Source organism: Tenrec ecaudatus, chromosome 2, assembly GCF_050624435.1.
Source record: "Tenrec ecaudatus isolate mTenEca1 chromosome 2, mTenEca1.hap1, whole genome shotgun sequence".
Taxonomy (NCBI): Eukaryota; Metazoa; Chordata; class Mammalia; order Afrosoricida; family Tenrecidae; genus Tenrec; species Tenrec ecaudatus.
The window spans coordinates 27573929-27594575 of record NC_134531.1 but is presented as its reverse complement, the minus strand read 5'-3'; the positions used below and the strand labels follow the sequence as shown (position 1 = coordinate 27594575).

Below are 20647 nucleotides of genomic sequence, written 5' to 3'. Positions count from 1 at the left end.
TATATCTTTTGATAGCTGACCATCATCACTATACGTGGTATGCATCCATTTTGTCTTCAGCAATCATGTCGGGAAGGTGAGCATCATAGAATGCCAGGTTATTAGAAAAAAAATTGTTCTTGCATTGCGGGAGTACTTGAGTAGAGGCCCAATGTCCATCTGTTACCTTAATACTTAATATATAAATATATGTAAATGAATCTATTTCCCTATCATTAAATATAAATATATTTATATATGTACATGCCTGTATCTAGACCTCTATAAATATCCTTTGCCTCCTATTTCTTACCTGTATTTCCTTTTACTTTCCTCTTATCCCACTATCATGTTCAGCCTCTATTCAATTCCTCTCCTCCACATTGCCATTGATCAAGCTACATCAAGCACTTTACACCCCCCTCGCCATTGATTGTGGATCACTTGCTGTTACCTTTGCCTTTTTTTTTGACACCCCCTTCCTTTGCCCACCTCCTCCTTTCTCATGTCTCCCCAGACCATCAGTACCATTACTCTGTCCTCCGGATTGTTTATCCTACCTATTTTATCTAGGTAGTCATACAGAGAAAATAATAAGCACAAAAATAAGAAGAAGCAAAACAAAATAACAAAAAAAAAACAAAACAACATCAAGAACAACAAAAAGAAAATCACTATAAATAGTGCCATAACCTGGCTCCAAAGTCTATCTTGGGTATCCCCCCAGAGACTTCATTGTTTTCCTCCCTTTGCTGCTGTCTTGCATTCGCCCCATGTGGTGGGGTCAGATACTAGCGTTCAAAGTCCTGTTAAGACAAACATGGATTACACTTTTGGTTTCGTGAAGCTCAAACAACATTTTAAAAGAACGTGGTTTAAGTCCTTTAAAGTTGTCAAAGCTACCCCCAAGATCTCTTTGCAAATTATAACCCCATAGGCCAATAGCTATGCAGCATATAGACATTCTAAAAATCTTTTGTTAAAATATGTATTATTTCTATGCCCCCCTCTCTGGGGGATGGACAGTGGAGGGGGTGGGTGAAGGGAGACATCACACAGTGTAGGACATGACAAAACAATCGTAATTTTAAATTATCAAGGGTCCATGAAGTGGGGGTGGGGAGGGAGGAGAAACTAGGGACTGATACCAAGGGCTCAAGTGGAAAGCAAATATTTTGAGAATGATGAGGGCAGCAAATGAACAAACGTGTTTGACACAATGGATGGATGGATGGATTGTGGTAAGAGTTGTACGATCCCCCAATAAAATGATTTTTAATGTATTATTTCTAACATATTAAATGTGAGTTCCTATATAAACCTTACATTTCTTCGACTGATAAAGCTATGCAAAAATAAAGATAAAATCATTTAGTTTTCTTTTTCTTTTGAACATTTCTGTTTACTGCTGTTCAATTAAAGCGTGTCTTTAGCTCCTTGCATCTTTGTATTACATTAAGGATATATTATACAGTTATAGTTAAGAAAGAACCAAATATTTCTTCAAAGACAGAAGTGAAAGAAAGAAACATTACTGTGATTAATTTTTAAGTTGACACTGTTATACATCCCATAATTTCACCATATTAGTTTTATAGACCATCAACTTTTCAAGCCATCCTGAAATCATGCTGGTTGGTTTAATGGTAGTGAATGATAAGCCTCCAAATAAAATAACTGTAACAGAAGTTACTCTTCATTCGTCATTACACACAATATTATGTATACCCCACACCTCAAATTTATATGGCAGTCTTTGTCCCATACTTGTGCTTGTCGTGTTTTTTTGGTTTTCTTTCCTGCTATGTTCATCAGGTCATTCCAGAGTAGGATGGGTCCTGAATCTAATCACTTCAGGTTTATAAAACAGAATATATCAGAGACAGATACAGGAGTAAACACTCTCCTACACAAAAGAATGCCAGATATTGCCAACAGTCATAGGAATCTAGGGGAGGCGCCCACATACAGAACTGATAGGGTTTCATCTTTGCTTCTGTTAGTCACCAGACTGTGAAAAAAAAATGAAAACGTCTATGTTAAAGTCAGTTTGTGATATTGATCCTATAACAAAGATACAAGAGTAAAGAACCCACCGAACCATTTTTATATATTGAATTTTTGTATTCTTTGATTTAAAAGTAATCAAGATTAATTGGAACAAAGAATAGCTATGCTTTGGGGTTTTATTTGTGTATCTGTTTTTTTTTTCCTTTTTCCCCCTCATGTGCTCTTTCCCACTGAGAAGAGCTCAGTCACTGAACAGTAACAAGGGGCTTGGTAGAGCAAAGGAGAAGGGAGGAAGGAGAAGAACCTCAGTGGGATGTGCTGACACAGGGGGCTCTGTCTTGACAGCGGTGGTAGGATGAGGCAAGACAAGGCTCACTTCTGTTTGGTAGTGCATGACTTCCCAGGAAGTGGAACCAACCAGAAAGCACTAACAGCACTTGCTATTCCCTTTCATCTTTAAAATATTCAATTATGTGCAGTTCCTTCTCTAGAAAGAAATTATTCTTTTCTTTGGGTTTATATACCCTAGAACTCCCTCATAGAATGCTGACAATTAAGAGATATTTGAAGACACATAATTCAGATACAATTAACTCTGCTCAAAGCAATGTTATTTTTTTCTGCGCTTCGAATTTCTCACATGTTAAATTATGAAAATAACAGTATCTTGGGGTTGTTGTAGACACTCAGAAGGGCAGTTCTATCCTGTCCAAAGGTTCATTCTAACTCAATGCTGACTAGAGGTCAGTGTGTTTATATTTTTTCGTAGAAATGAGATTATTTTACATAACCCATGTTTCACAAACTGTGGTTTTGCTCAGACTACAAAGTTAATGTTGTCATATATATTTCTTAAATTTATTATTATAGAAGATGAAGAAAGTTCTCAGTATATAGGAAATGTATTTGAGTTAGTATTTGTGCCATTAATATCCCATCATGACAGTTAGAAAATTCATCTCTTTATGTATTTGTTCAGAAATTATATTATAATAGGTGCTTAGGAGTCAACAAAGGATTAAATATAAATTAGATTTTTGAATAGGCAGTCTGGATGTTATTATTTCTTTAATTAATTTATTTAAATAAAATAACAACATAAACTCTTCTTATATATTTGACAGTTTTATTATTCACTTATTTTTAAATATATGATAAACATAAACTTTTTTTTCTGATCCCAGCTTTTCCATTTTACTCAGGTTTATTTTGCTAATTTATTTAACTTCAGGTTTAAAAGATACTTATGTGCAACCTTGAAAGTTAAAAAATGTTCCATTTTCCTTCTATATATCATATTTCTTTTCATTAATTGTTCTGAAGGGAAAGGCAATCCTTTCTTTAAGAAACTAAATTCACTTTTGAAGGAGTTTGATAACCCCCTTTGTGTGCAGTTGTAGAGACTCCACCAGAGACACCAGCTGATGGAGAAATAGCTCACCTCGGTTACTAGAGCATGCTCTCAGCTTCAATTGCAGCATGTCATGTTCCCATTTAAAGAGGACTAAATATCATCTGAAAATACTGCTCAAATTGGAAACACTTTTGAACTACTGAGATACATCAGACCCGGATAGCATCTTTTAAGAGGATTCCTTTCCAATTTGCCCATGGTCTGTCCAGCACGCACGAACATTCACCAATATGTTGGCATCTGCTTTCTAGTTGCAGCAAGCAGGGAATTTACATCTGCAAGGAGGAGATTACACTCATGCATCATATTGATATTTTTCACACACTTCTGGTATTGCTTCAAAAATACTTCCCTTGTGACATATTCTATGAAGGAGCTAACAAATTTGCAGGCAGAAAACAACCTTGAAGCACTGCCACTGCTGTTGAAAAGTAATTAATGATAATATCTTCTCACCACTCTGCTTGCCAATTTGTTTTTAGCTCTTGACTCTGGCCCTCATGTTTTAGTAAAAATGTTAGTTGTTCCTGTGCATCTTATTTCCTAAACCACTTTATCCTTTTATTTTTTAATAATCCCAAACATCTCTTAAATTAACAACATATGTAACTTTTTCATGGAGAATGTGTTTGCAAACATTAAAAGAGTCTATATAAATAATTCACATAAATTACATTGATACTTGAATGCCCTTATAAATAACATAGAATTTCATATACTTCAAAATAAATTTTAAATTGCTGCATCATTTCTCATCTGGGTACTCCTTATTCTGGAGGATGTTAATCTTAATTCATGATGTGTGTAGTGACAGGGAACTACTTTGTATGGCTCCCTCTCTGTAGTCTCTGTAAGTCACATCCAGTAACTGGGCAGGAGCATGCCATATGACATAATGTGTTCTACATCAGTTTTGCCGTTCCTCTGGGTATATGATAGCCATCTCAGAATCAACAGGAGAGTGAAACCAACCCCATCTGAGGAGGAGCCATGCCAGTAAAAGATATTTTTTTGAATATGTGGTGGCAGAAGCAACCACAAGAAGAAGCTATTTCTGAAACACAGACCAAGAACCAGAGCAACTGGATCACAGTCCACAGAATGAGGAAAGCTGTGAGTCTTCTGGCAATGGTTGGCTTGGTGAGGGAGATTCCCTTTTAGTATTTATTAGGGATGAAAGGATTTTAATACAATTGCCAGAGCAGGGCAGAGGCAAGTGCCGTGTGACTTAAAAGTTGAGGACAAGAAAACTTTGATAAGATAGCTCAAACGAGGTACTGTGGGCAAAAGGACTACATTCTTAGTATTTTCTGATGTTGAATTTATATAACCTGTTAATTTAACTAAAAACACTTAAAACATGAGTATTTGAGTGATTCCTATGTGGTCACTTCAAAGGATTATAAAACCCAGCAGAGAAGTAGAGTGCTTTGTGTAGGATGGTTGGTGTCAGAATAGGGTAAAGGACCTTGAAGGATGGAGACTTGGCTTATCTTTCTCATGGGAGTCAACCTTCACGTAGATGTGGAGTTAGAACATTCTTCTTTGTGAGTCACAGGAGGTCAGAAGTGGCTCTCATGAGACTGCCTCAGTATATGAGAATAAATTTACCCTCAAGATAAACTCATAATTTCCTGATGGATTTCCCCCCCCCCCGTGTTATGCATAACATATAATTGTAGGAGAGAAGTCCATTATCAGAAAAAAATCTGATTCAAACGATGTATTGACAAACTTGTTTTTTTGTGTTACATGCCATTGAGTCCATTTTGATTCATAGCAACCTTATGCACAAAAGAATGAAACACTGCCCTGTCCTGTATCATCCTCACAATTTTCTGTATGTTTGAGCCCACTGTTGAACAATGTTTGAATCTAGAGAGAGTGGTAGTCTTCAAAACAAAATGGACACATGAAGATTGATATACTAGGTATTAGTGAATCAAAATGGATTAGTTTTGGCCATTTTGAATCAGACAATCCAATAGATTACTCTGCTGAGAATGACACATGCACAAGAAATGGCATTGCCTTCCTTGTCAAAAAGGACATTACAAGATCTGCCTTGAATTAAGTACTGTCAGTGATAGTACAACACCTCCCCAAATCGGAATGAATCCTGTTGATTCAACTATTATTCAGAGCTCTTCACAAATGGCTAGAGCCAGTGAGGAAGAACCTTAAACAGATCAAGCACACAGATCATTATTGGTGATTGGAATGCAGCAGTTGATAACAAAGAGGAAGGAAACAGTAGAGTAAAAATATGGCTTTGGTGATCGATAGAAGCTGGGGGTCACATGATAGAATTTTGTAAGTTTAGTGGCTTCTTTCTAGCAAATATTATTTTTAAACAATAAAAAAGGTATATATATGTATATATATATATACATATATGTAAATACTTCTCCAGATCAAATGCACAGGGAAAGATGACTATAACTGGAAGAGAGATCATGGAGAAGTTTGGTCTCAGCAGCTGACATGAGGCCAGGAGGCAACTGTGGACTTGACCATGAATTACTCTGTGTAAATTCAAGTTGAAGCTCAAGAAAATTAAAACAATCCATTTGACCAGATTAAGCACTTGGGTCTATTCCATGTGTATTTTAAAAACCCCAAAGAAGAATAAAATTAGCATAACAAATGGAAAGAACAAGACAGACAAAAAAATTCAAGCCTTGAGAGGAATTATTGAGAGGTTCTGTGGACAAAATACTTACCAATGTAGAAAGTATCAAAAGAAGAATGAAATAATACACTTAATCACTGGACCCAAAAGAACTGGCGAACATTCAATTATTTCAAGAGGTAGCATATGACCAAGAACTAATAGTACTGAAGGTAGAAGTTCAAGCAACATGGTAGCCATTCATTAAACACAAGGCTTCAGGAAGTGATGGAATACTAACTGAAATATTTGGAAAAAAACTGATGATGTAATGGACACATATGAAATTTGGATGAACTGAACTACTGACCAAAAGATTCATATTAGTACCAGTTCCAAAGAAAGTTGACTCGATAGAATGAGAAAATTATACAATTGGTTGATATCACATGCAAGTACAATTTTGCTATGATCATTTGCTGTAAAACAGTGACAGTGAACTACTAGATCTTCAGATATGATCTGTTGTCCTAAATTTTATGCATTTTGGGGTTGTATTTTTTAATTGTACAGATTAGGGGGAATCTCAGAAGGGTTAAGTTTGGGTCACACTCTTGAAGCTGTGGTCTATGTATTTTCATGATTAGATATGTGAAAATCATGAGTGCTAAACCTATAGAGTCAGCAAACAGAATGAAGGTTTGGGGGGATGGAGGCACCGAGGTAGAAGCAGGGTGAAGGGGTGATGATATCAAGGGGTCCATAGAGAAAAAGCATGTTTGGGAAATGATTGTGGTACCATATGTACATTCCTTCTGGACGTGATTGAACTATGGAATGATTTAATATATATTCATGTATCAATCCTAAACAAAAATAATTTTAAAAATTAAAGGATGGTGGAGAGGCAAAGCTGCTAAAGGAAAAGATGGTACAGTCTTCATCTGACAGCAAACCTGTTGATAGAAAATCAAAGAAAAAAAGAAAGGCTGCTGACAGGTCAAGCCAGAGCTCTGGATGCGGAACAAATAATTATGTCAACAGACAGTTGTCCAGATGAATGTTACTTATGAAATGGAACATTCAGATGAGGCAGACTTGCTGCTAGCAAAAGAGGCAAACATGAAATGCTCTCAAATTGTAAAATTATAATCAGGTTTTATGAAGAGAGGAACAGAGATTAACTTGGCACTCTTGACCAGAAGATGAAGCTCAATAATTGTGTTTATTGCTCTGTGTGTTTGTGTATTCGTATATAAACTTGGGTCTTGGCTTTTCATTATTAGTGTGAAGAATAACCATATTTAATGAAAATCAAGTTTTATATGTTTATTTTAAGTAGTATTGGAGGAGTTTATTATGTTTGTTTTGTTGTAATAATGCATCGATGGCACTGGTTACTTTGAACAAACAAAGCTTTCTGTTGTTGTTCCCTTTATCAGAAACAAGGATCTGATGCCACGGTTGTTTTCCTCGGCAGTAGAGGATAATTTTTCTATATATTGGGGAAATAATTTTACTTAGTTATTACTGAATCAAAATTTGTTTTTACCCATAATATTAGCTTAAGGACCATTTTTGGTTTTATATTTGTGTGTTTATACATAAATATATATGTTCACTTTATTTTATTTTACAGGCATCGAAGACATACTATTCTAAACAAAAATGTTGTTGAACAACCATGGTTATACCTGTTTCCATCCTTCTGAGCAATCCAACAAAGAGATAATCTTAATTAAAACCGGGGAAAATTGTAAGCCATGGGTTTCAAATCAAATAAATTATCCAATAATTAATTTAGCAATTTAAAACGTGCATCAAATCCACACCTATAGAATCATACAGAGAAAAACCCTGGTACTCAATGGCATCAGTACTGGACATAAATAGATTTTGACACAAAATGTCGAGAACATTTTGCAAAAGAGCTTGAGCAAAACATCGGAATCTGACCTAAAGCAAGTGATTTTTGTAAAGATAAACTGTTCGTGCTTGGTCCCTTGGTATTAGTTGTGTTATTAGTACACGTTGTTTAAAGCTTCTATGGCTGTGTTCCAAGTGTTTAGCTATAATATGCTTAGATTTTTTGTGTGGCTTTTGTACTACTTTTAGAGTTAAAAAAAGCGTCCTAAGAAAGAATTTTTTGAAAAGAATCATCATGATAAGGAACTGGGTAAACATGTTATCAATATTATGTTGTTGATGATAATTTAGTTAACCCTTTTAGAAAAAGTTAAGGAAGCACCAACAGCAGGCGCCATTAGATGCTTGTTTTAAAGAAAGCCAGCCAGGTTCTAGTGAAAAATGCTAAAAAAGGGGGAAAACTCCTGAAAATAGGTACCAGTTGATTTCATGGAAAGGGATTTCCCTCCCAAACACTGACTCTCTCTCTCCATACCTCCTCTCTACATCGGTGTCCACAGATGCAGATCCTCATCAGTCTCAATGTATGGGCCATACTGTAGTTGTTGAAATATTGTGTTTCTTATATAAATGATATTATTTACCCCTGAACTATTTTACTTTGACATTTTTGGGTAATGTTTTGTATAAAAAAGGCAAGGTCGGGGTAAAAACTTAGTGGTTGAGAATGGATTGATCCGTTTTCAGTTATTTCTTAAGAGAAAAATTGATTTGGAACATGACTGCATCACATCTTAACACTCCTTCTAGAATGGATTCACGTAGAGGCCTGAGATTCTACTGTAGATGAAACTGTTTATTTGCAAAATTCCCTGAGTGAAAAGAAACTAATAATACTCAAATCTTGCCACCTATAAAAATCTACACTAATATTGGTCTGTTTTAAAAAGTCAAGCAAAATTTAGTTGAATGGGCATTTGTTTCTTTTGGGTATCCTTTCCTCACCAGAAAGCTGAAATCATTGTGTTATATTGACTAAACTATCGTGTTTCATTGAACATCTTAAGATCTGATTGATGAAAACTGAGAGGATGGTTAGAGATATTGCAGTTTAGGGCCTGTTGACATTAATGGGTGGTCGAACCTGTCATCTCAACAATTTACCTGCATGATGTATTTTTATCATAACCCTTCCTCACATGCATGTCCAATTTTCTTAGTATCTGGGTTACTCTCATTCAGCTGACACCAGGAAAAATAACTTTGTAGAAATCAGAATGTTAACCACATTTTAATTTTTTTTAAATTATGGTGAACAGTGATGAATATATAGTTTTATATTCCTTGTTATAAATACAGAAAGGTGTGTGTCCAAGTTGAACCTTTCACCAGAGTTACCTTGTCTATTTGCTGAGCAAATAATCAGAGAGCTAGATTATGTGAAGAAGAACAAGACACCAAGACAAGAGGAAGGATTATTAACAATCTTTAACATGCAGATGACTCAACATTGCTTGCTGAAAGTGAGAAGGAGATGAAGTACTTACTGATGAAGATCTAGTATTTCAGCTTTCAATTTGCATTATAATTCAGTGTAAAAAAAGCACAATCTTCACAATTGGACCAACAGGTACCATCATGATACATGGATAAAAAAATGAAGTTGTACAAACAAGCAGCGGTCAAGAGATAAAAAAGATCAGTTATATTGGGTAAATTTAAACTTAAGACCAGTTGTATTGGATAAATTTAAACTCTTTAAAGTGCTTAAAAGCAAGGATGTTACTTTAAGAAGTATGGTACACAAGACTGGAACTATGGTATATATTTCAATTACCTCATATATATTTGAAAGTTGGACATTGATTAAGGAAGGATGAAGGAGAATTGATGCATTTCAATTATGGTACTGGTAGACAGTGTTGAAAATATCATGTACTGCCAAGAGAACAAAGAAATCTGTCTTGGAAGAAGTGTACCCAGAATGCCCTTTAGAAGCAATTATGATGAGACTTTTTTTGTTGCTGTACATTGGACATGTTATCACGAGAGACTAGCCCTTGAAAAAGAATATATACTTGGTAAAATAGAGGGGCATGGAAAAAAAAAGGAAGGCTTCTGGTCAATATGGATTGACACAGTGCCTGAAACAATGATGGGGTAGTTACATAATCTGGTGTCAATTTGGGACTTGAGAGGATTGAGTGAAGGGGTGGAATCTAGTCTGTCAATCAGGTCATAGCCATTGAAGCCTATGTGTGGGCATGCCCTTCTCCAGAGGATTCTGGGAACTCTGGTATTTCCTCCTTGGAGGCTGGAGACACTCTCTCTCTTGAGTGATGCTCACTCCCTGAGTGATGCTCTATTGACAAGACACATGGAGCTACCCTGATATAGCCCAGGCTCTGGGAGCTGGAGAAGCCCCATGGAGACGCCCCTGCTAGCACCGAGATACTTCTACTGCCATTTGATTCAAAAGACTTCCCACCCACTGGCCTGTGATCTCCCTGCATTCAGCATCATTGCATGTGTTTCATGAGTCTGAAGAGAACATTATAGATTGGGATCAGACATATGGGCTAATATCGGACTTATGGACTTGATCTGGTCTGGATGTTTACTCAATTGGGCTTGTATACAAAGCTCTTTCTTATACACTTCTGAGCGTCTTTCGATTTGTTTCTCTAGTCTACCCAGTCTAACACAATCGGCGCAAACATTACAACAATTGTGACAAGGGCACAGGCTGAGCAATGTTTCAATTTCCTGTTCATGGGGTCACTGAACAGCAACTACTTTAAGGACAGCAACATGGTAAATTTAAATAATATTATTATTGTTGTTTTTGTTTAAGTGCCATCAAGTCAGTTACAACCCATAACAACCTTATGTAGAGAGAAGCGCTGTCTGATCCTGTGCCCTCCTCACAATGATCCCAGTGCTGGAGACCACCGTGGCATCCACTCTTCTGTCCGTTTGTCCTCAGATGGTGGCTTGTGTGATACTCTGACCCTAGAAGCTATGGCACTGGTATTTCAAAGGCCAGCAGGGTCACCTAAAGTGAACAGTTTTCTTTGGAGTTTCCAGGTAAAGAACAGACTAGGAAGATGGAATTGGGCACCCATTTCAGAGGAAGTAAACTCTGAAACCTTATGCATAGCATGGCTTTATCATTATTAGACAGTCACCATTCATTGAGTGTTATTGTCAGGCACAATGCTAAGCATTGGGTATATATATGTGTGTTTATATATGCACAAATAAATATTGCATGAGTAAATATCACCTTCACCTAAGAGCATAAAGCCCATAACTCTTGCTTGATTTGATACAATTTTATTTACTGTAAAATGTTTTCTTGTTTTTTATATTTAATAGTGAAGGTACAGCTTTTTATATCCCCCAATACAGGCAGAGTATCACTTCGTGATTTTAAGTCAGTATAACTCCAGTGTTAAATTTTACACCATCACTGTATGTATAATTTTCTATAATATAAATTAGAGAGGATATTTACATAAAGTTTCACTGCATTAGGGTAGACAGATACTGAGTGTAATGAATGTCACTCAGTGTAAAAACCTTCTTCAAATTAAATTTCCTCTATTAAATAGTATCAGATATAAAACACCACTAATTCAGTGAATTGTTTAAAATATTCCCATTTTATAAGGTAACTTCATTATAGAGACTGTTAGATTAATACGAGGTAAGGAGTAAACATGTAGACTAAAACATGACAAATGACAATTCATACGTGTATTTTCTATGGTCAGTCCTGGTTTATTAAAAAGAACAAGACATTTAGAATCAATCAAGGTACATGAATATTGGACATAAATTTCCCAGTAAAGGTCAAACATATGGTCACCTTTGCTTAGAATCCAGTATGTTGATTTAAACTATCCCCCTTCTAATGAACACCTTTCCAGAGAAAGCCTGCATATTGCTAAAGAATGCCTCTCTGTGTCGCTGGAAAAGGAGGGGCTTTGCTTTCCCTTGTGCTGTGCTTACAGGTGATAACTAGGCTGAGACTTGAAGCTTTGATTCACCAAAGTCACAGTATCCAAAAATATGCAGTAGGATTCTAGTAATCCCAGGTCAGAGCAATTGGGTTTTCTCATTATAATAAATAGATTATTCTTACTGCCTTCAGAGTGCCTGGATTAGTGTCACTCAGATCTCGGGGGCACTAAACAGGCAATACAACAGAAGGAAAGAGCAAAAGCATATATTTTAATAACAGCTGTCTAGTTTCTTCTGAACATTCAATTAAAAGTTGCAGTTAATCCAACTTGGATTATCAGTGCCCATCATTTCAGAGAGCCAAGAATGATTAAATCCATCTTTAAAACAAAGTATTTTCTTTCCATTTGTATTCTATCTCTGGTGTAAAGACCATTTGAAGAATATTCAAACGGCTAAATTAAAGAGATGAGGGCATTATGTTTAGACATTAAAGGATTTTGTGTAAATTTTGGGCTATCGAAGAACGTTTGACAAGAGATTTGAAGAGACAGGTTTTATACTGGATCTGATGTTAGCTGTTTGAACAAATGCTTAGAAAAACAACCAATACTAACTATGCTTTAGTTTCTAAATATGCAATGCCATATTGTAAAATCAGAGAGTCTGCAGTACCTGCTAAAGTATCAATTACATTCTCTAGGATACCTTTGTATATCCACCAGAATTTGTTAATCTTGTTAGCAATAGATAAAAAATTCATAAAAATGTTAAAATTAAATAAATAATTTCAACTGCACCCTCATTCATACGATTCTGAAAAGAAATATATATCTTGTTCAAAGTTCATGATAACTTTATTTCTTTTCTGAGTGCATTCTGTCTATCTTGCTGAAGTGCTTATTTATAGGCATGTAAAGAAAGAGACAGAAGTAAGGCCAGAGAGTCAGGGCACAAAACATCTGTCAGTTTTTATCTTTTAGCTTTATGCAGAATTTCTACTAAATGGTGTTGATGTTGGTAAACAATTACATCCTGCTCTTAGTGCTAATCCAAAATATCTTTGCCAGCAGTAGGTTCGGGATATTAAGGATGATTTCTTTGAGGATTTATTCTTTTAAGTTGTTTTTTTATATAATTTTTAAAATCTTTTTATTGGGGCTCATAAGGCTCTTATCACAATCTGTACATACATCAATTGAGCAAAGCACCCTTATACATTCGTTGCACTCATCACTCTCATAATTCACCTTCCACTTGGGTTCCTGGAATCAGCTCGGTTTCCCTTTTTCCCCCCCCATCCCCCTCCCTCCCCGATCCCACCCCTGGTCCCTTGATAGTTTATAAATAATTATTATATCTTATCTTACACTCCCCGGCGTCTCCCCTCACCCGCCTCCCCCTTGCCAATCTCCCAGAGAGGAGGTTACACATAGATCTCCGAGATCGGTTCTCCCTTTCTACATGCCCTTCCCTCCTGGTGTCGCCACTCCCACCGCTGGTGTTGAGGGGTTCGTCTGTCCTAGATTCCCTGTGCCTCCAGATCCCCACTGCACCGCTGTACATCCTCTGGTATAACCAGGTCCGCAAGGCAAGGTAGAATTGGGGTCATGATGATTGGGAGGGGAGGAAGCGTTCAGGAACTAGAGGAAAGTTTTGAGTTTCATTGTTGCTACACTGAACTCTGAGTGGCCCATCTCCTCCTCACTACCCCTCTGGAAGGGGTGTCCAGCTGTCTACAGGTGGGCATTGGGTCCCCATCATGCACTCCCCCTCTTTCACGGTGATGTGATTCTCATCACCACCCCACCTTTGTTGTTGGAGACCTGGTCTCCTCTGTCCTTCATGGTCACCTATGTTGGTGTGCTGCTTCCGTGTGGGCTCGGTTGCTTCTGGGCTAGATGGCCACTTGTTTGCTTTCAAGCCTTTAAGTCAACAGACGCTATATCTCTCAGTAGCCGGGCACCATCAGCCTTCTTCACCACACTTGCTTATGCACACTTTCGTCTTCAGCCATTATGTGAGGAAGGTGATCACACAATGATTGTTTTTGTTCCTTTGTATCTGCTACATGGTCCATTCAACACCTTGTATTCGCTTAGGCCGTGTGCTTCTTCTCTGTGGGCTTTGTTGCTTCTGAGCTAGATGGCCGCTTATTTGCCTTCAAGCCTTTAAAACCCCAGATGCTATATCTTTTTTTGATAGCCGGGCACCATCAGCTTTCTTCACCACATTTGCTTTCACACACGGCTGTCTTCAGTGATCATGTCGGGAAGATGGGTATCCTGCAATGGCTGCTTAGCAGGGCGAGGTGCTATTGTATTGGGGGATTATGCATGAGGAGGCCCAATGTCCATCTGCTACCCTACTACTGAACCTATAAATATATGCATATAAATCTATTTCCCCCATAATCATAAATATATTTACATATGTACATGTCTGTATTTAGACTTCTCTGTATGCACTTTGCCTCCTACTCCTTTCCTCTATTTCCTTTCGCTTACCTCCCGACCCATTACCATGTTTGGCCTTCATTCTGGATTCAGTAGTTCCTCTCAGTTACCTTGCTCTTGGTCACTCCCTTCCAGTCCTCCCCTCCCCTCCCTCCTCTGGTTTAGAACCACTCGCTGTTCCCTTGTCCCTGTGTTGGGGGACACCTCCTCCCTTCCCCTACCTCCCACGCTCTCATGTCCCTCCAGGACCGTTGGTCCCGCTGTTTTCTTCTCTCATTATTTGTCCAGCCTATCTTGTCTAGGTGGACCTGCTGACATAGTAATATGTGCATACAAATCCATGCAAAATTGCAAAATATGTTTAACTCACAACAGTCATCTCATAAATTAACAAGCTGCTGCAAAGGTAAAGGTCAATATACTTTAACATACGTAAGCACAGTGATATTATTTAATGTACACTTCATCCCAATGCACAGCGCTATGCCAATTATTCAAAAGGACTCCCCTAAACGAGATACCATGATCACGAATATGGTTTTCCAGGGCGAGGCTTATCCATTGCACTCCGGATGTGCTGACCCCTGCGATTTCCCCAAATGTGGGAAACTCGACTGCATAATTTGTGCTAGTGGGGGACTGCATTCACGCTCTCCCCTGAAAAAAAAAACAACAACAAAAATAAACATGGACCATTTAGCACAAAATTACTTTAAATTTGATCCTTTAATCCCATTTCTTCCTTCTTAAAAAATAACTTGGTCGGACATGCTTATTTTCTCTAAAAGTATGCTGAGTTCTAAATTTGAAATTTTCCTTTTAACCACTCTAGAGTACCTTTTAAGTGTTGGGGTTAATCGGAAGAGCTGGTTTTGAACACAAGTATCTGTTTAATGGATACATTCTTTTCATCTTTCTGACCTGCTTATGGGCTTTCTTGTTTGATTCCATGCTTCCTATTTCTGAAAATCATTTCCTGTTTGCTTGCTTCTTTGAGAGGTAGAAAGTAAGGTAAACAAGACACTATTTTCAGTCTTATGGGTTGAGTTGCTAGTCAGACGTTTAAAATATAAAGTGGCTGGAGAGTAAGTACTAAGCACAGGTAGGCATGAAGACACCGCCACAAAGGCAAGGATTAAGCGCATCTATCTGAACTCAGGGAAACAGGGACGCGTCATGGAGGAGGTGGTGGTAGGTGAGAGGGGTTGAGGAGAAAAGAAGTTCTTTCAAGATCACCTGCAGGTGACTGCCTATGTTTGAAAGCAGATCTATTTTGAAATGCTTTTTAAAGAAGTTGTATCATTGCCTCAGGTCATAAGGTTCTTGGGTAATCCTACTTGATGGGAAGAAAAAAGCCGTGCTGGTGCTGTGCGGCAGGCACTGCGCTGCCACACACGTGATCGTTGGCATGGTTCAAACCCACCAGCCCTGGTGGTAAATGGGTTAAGGACCAGGCCGTTCCACACAAGGTCCGTAGTTCAGACTCAGCAGTCACACTGAGGGAAGGATGAACTTTCCTGCGTCTGCGAAGAAGCGCCGTTTCAGAAACCTCGGGGAAACTGGCAGTTACAGGGCCCAGTGCTAGTTAGTCCTTTAGGGTATCTTTGGGTCACAATCAACTCGATGGCATTGTGTTTTCTTTGAAGACTTTTAAAACCCCTTGTAAATTAATTAAGAGCTGCAAGCACATGAAGTGAAGGTGATTGGGATGAAAAATGTGTTTTGCAAGTAGGGCTTAGTTAGTGCGATTATTTCAAAGTGAGATGGAATTTACCATCAGTCTAGCAGGGCTTCCAAGATGGCAACAACCAATTAAAGATGGCGGTAGACCTTTCAGAGATGATGACTGACCACTTTGCTTTGTGACCTGTTTGTTGATTTTTGTCATTTGCGCTTTTGCTTTTGTTTCTAACATATTGATTTGAATGTGTGTGATGTTACATAGTCCTGACAAAAATGTAGTCTCGTGCCTCAAGATCATGAAGGGCCACTACATCTGCCAAGGCCCCTGATCTCTAGCTAGTTACTGAGATGTATCATACTAGTTACTGAGATGTATCATACTAGCTATTGAGATGTATCATACTAGTTACTGAGATGTATCATACTAGCTATTGAGATGTATCATACTAGTTACTGAGATGTATCATACTAGCTATTGAGATGTATCATAATCCTTGTTTTAATAATTTCTGTTTGTTCCCAATTTGCTTCCTTGGTCAAGACAGAGCCAATATGAAGGCATGTATTAAAGAGCAAATAGTAACTGTTCATCTTTTAGATGTTTATAGTACAGACATTGCATAAAATTGCAGAAATGAATACAGAGATTTTTAAAATACGGTCTGTGGATTTCAGGGGGGGAAATCATTAGGTTGTAACAAACATTTTTCCCTTAGAAAACATTACATATATATTATATGTGATATATATTAGCATATATTATATACAAGGTGAAAAATTACACAGAAATAATACCTACAAATGCTCCTTAGTTGCAAATCAAGAGATACAGACATTTCTCCTTTGATCATTATCAATGAATCAGCTGTTCCCTTTGCCTGGGGCATCAATAACAGATTTTAATGCTATCTAAGTAACAATATCCATGGAGATGAGATTTGAATTACATGAATTGTAAACAATAAAGTTTAATTACTCAAATAACCAAATAATTGTAATATTACTGAAAAGCATATACTCATATATTTTCTTTTCAAATTGTCAATCTGGCTTTAAAATTGTTGAATTGAGTTAACCATGTAAAAAATACATATGATTTCAATCTGTAGAAGCTTCATTTAATGTGCCATTATTATCAGTCAACAATATTAAAAAAAATAACTGTAATCAGTTATGAAGACAAGTTCTTGTAGACAAAACTTTATTGGTCTGTGTGTGTGCACACATGCCCTTTGTGTGGGTTGTAGCGTGATATATCATTATTTTAATAAATAATTTTATATTAAAATGGTTAATTTAATATTAAATTTATTATGGAAAATTGTATACTAACTGATGTCATATATGCTACTATATTCATACTTCTCCATTTGTTCATTTTATAATTTTACTTTGTTTATCATGAAAACTTTTCAAAAAATACCTTCCAGAATGATACACATATTATTAGAGCGAATTTTGTACAAACTTAACCAATTTAATGATCTAGGATTTGATAGATAACAAGTCTAAATCAGTGGAACTGGAGAGAATATATTTTTCACCAGAGAAAGATATGTCTTTAATCTTCCCCACAATTTTGTCTTCACACATACTTGTGTAAAGAAAATTTAATAATCAATAGCAACTTTCCTGCACTTGATTCTTGTGAAATATTCAAATTTAACATAAATATATTTATTTGAGTAAGAACATTTTTATTAAATGATTAAAAATGAATATTATAAATCTGTAAATTTAAAAATGAAATTTTACAACTTTTAACTGAAGAAAGGAGTATATTTTTATTCATGTATTGAATTGATTTGGGTTTTATCTAATACTAACATATGATAAACCAAATTATGAGTTAATATTAACTGAGCAACATGTAGATAAATTTATTTTTTCCATTAGAGACTAGCAGTTTAGAAATTATCAAAACATTAAAAAATTATCAATTAGTATTGATTCATTAGCAAATACTACAGAATATTTTGTTTAAAACCCCTGTCAGGAATTTTGACTCATAAGTATCGGCATGAATTTTGAGCTGTGTAGCTAGGTGAGGTGAGTTTTCTAATGTGTGCACACGATTTATCTGAGTTCACAATGTCGTTATTTGGTGGATTAACTAGGGCTGATGAGTTTATTTATTATTAATGTACTTTTGTTGTCTTTTCCTTAACCCACATTAATATGTAACTATTTTTTAGTTAGTAATTCACCTTTTCTTTGCCTCTGATCCCTGGTTACAATCAAATAATGTTTACTTCAGTATAGAAAATTTTCTAAACCTTTCGTAGTAGTAATTTTATAAAATATTTGTCCTTTTGTGATTGATTTATTTTACTCAGCATACAGTACTCCAGGTTAATGGATGTTATGAAGTATCCCATATTCATCACTCTTCTTTAGCACTGCATACTGTTCTGTGTATGAAATATTCTGTTTTGCAATGTTCTGTGTTTGCAGTGTCATCTCTTTCAGTGGTGTCTACTTAAACCACTTCCATCTTTGGACCCTGTGAATCATATCATGATGAACATAAGACAAAAGCTGAAAAATAACCCAACCCATGGAATCTCTTTTGACTCATGTAATTGTTAGGTACCATTGAATCATTTCCAGCCCATAGGAATCCTGTCACCATAGAACATGGGAGCACTGCTTGGTCCTGCATCCCCCTCACAATTGTTTCTATGCTTACGCCCATCATGACAGCCTCTGGGACACATCTCCCTGAGAGTAGCTCATGATACTGCTTTCAATATTCTTCTCTAGCACCACAATTCCAGTGCATCAATTCTTCTTCTGTCTGTCTTATCAGGGCTCAACTTTCACAAGCAGATAAGGCAATTACAAATACCATGGCTTCGGGGAGGAGAAGCTTCGTTCTCAAAGTAACAGTTTTGCCTCTCAAGGCTCTTAAGGAGCCCTGAGGGTGTAGTGGTTCCGTTTGGGACTGTGAGCCTCATGGGCAGCAGTTCAGAAACACCCACAGCTCTGAGGGAGAAAGACTGCACTTTCTACTCCTATCCACAGTCACAGGCACTGATGGCAGTGACACTTCCCTGACAGCACCATTGGGGCTCTGGATTGTGATGAAAATGGTATACATATTAATCCTACTGGGGTTATTATTTATCTAGGATAATTACCAAGAGAACTGCTAGGTCATCGGGAACTTCTGTTTCTAACATTTTAAAGAAAGCCCAGACCATTTCCCACCGTGATTGCACTATTTTATACTGCCATCAGCAATGTCTGAGGGTTCTCATCTTTCCACATCCTTACCACAATTTGATGTTTTTGCTTTTTGAACTTTATTCTAAATGCTTTAGTTTATTTTTATATATGGTGTGACATATGGGTCCCGCTTCATTATTGTGCAAATGGATTCCAAACCCTCATCAAATATCAGCTGTCCATAGGTGGATGGATTTACTTCTGGGGTTTCCATTCTGTTCCATAGGCATTTTTGTCTCTCGGACAATTGCTAGGCTCTTTCTACAACTGTGACTGTCTAACTAGGCATTGAGATTAGGGCGGGTGATACTTTCTCAGTTGCTTTTCTTTAGAAGTGCTTTGCTTATGGGGGTAGTTTTCCCTTCCTTATAAAGTTGATGTAGGGGTGAGGTGGGGGAGGAGTCTTTTAATGACCCTATTGTTGCCTGCTTTTGCTATGAATCTTTTCAAATGTTTCCCTCATTCTGTTCTGGTGCCAGATTGGCTAGTACATCGGATCCTAACCACATGATGCACAGTTGAGAAGCACCCACCATTCCACAGGCGCAAGAGGAAGCTGTACGGTCAGTATGAGTTGTAATGGAGTATCGAGGGGGACTTTGGTTTAGTTTTCTATTCCTGTTAAGATTTGCAATCTCAGAAACTCCCAGGGATCCCTGTTCTATTCTATGGCATCCCTGTGGGTTGGAATCACTTGGCACAGTGTGCTTTTGTTGTTGTTCTTGCATTTAGTTTAATTATAGGATTATAAACCTATTACTTAGAATGGGGCACTTTCCAACAAAGACTCTCATTGTGCTACTTATTTGTTGGACTATTTCCAGAGGGTGATAACTGTAGCGAATAAATATCAAAAGAACAAGCTTCAGTGAATATCTACCATAAGGTTTCTGTTGCTGACACAGATGTACATTGTCCATGGGCCAAAGAAATCTATTCACAAAGTCAGTGTAGGAGAACATTAATCAAGTGAAAGAAAAGAGGAGGTATAAAAAACAGGGGCCATTAATATAGCTATACTTCATAAATTAATTTCTTCATTGTCATAAAAATAGAATGTTTGTTTTTAAAAATTACTTATGGGCAAGAAAAAACATGCACATTTTCAAATTATTATTTCTCTGTATTTTTATACCTAAATCATTTGACCTTAAATTTATAAAAATAACCCCAGCGTGCATTTCTTGATATTCCCAAGCTTCAGATGTTATTAAATATGAAATCTATTTGAATGCTTAATAAGGAGGACACATGAGTTTCTATTAACCACTGCTATAGAATAAATTCCAACTCACAGAGTTTGTATTAAAGGAAAATAGTCTAAAGATGCTAATGTAATTTTGTTTCCAGTATACATAAAACAGATAAAAGATTGTTATCCTTTGTAGAGATTCTACATACATAATTATTTTCAAACATACCAATACATTTTAA

The 20647-nt window shown here is 36.8% G+C and overlaps 1 non-coding gene and 1 pseudogene across 1 annotated transcript; both read left to right on the top strand.

The window, feature by feature from the left end:
• LOC142439927 (polyhomeotic-like protein 2 pseudogene) overlaps positions 1-20647 on the top strand; it is a 59218-nt pseudogene that overhangs the window by 8126 nt on the left and 30445 nt on the right.
• LOC142441771 (U1 spliceosomal RNA) lies at positions 14803-14962 on the top strand. The gene has a single exon (XR_012783114.1). It is a non-coding gene; the product is annotated as a U1 spliceosomal RNA (small nuclear RNA).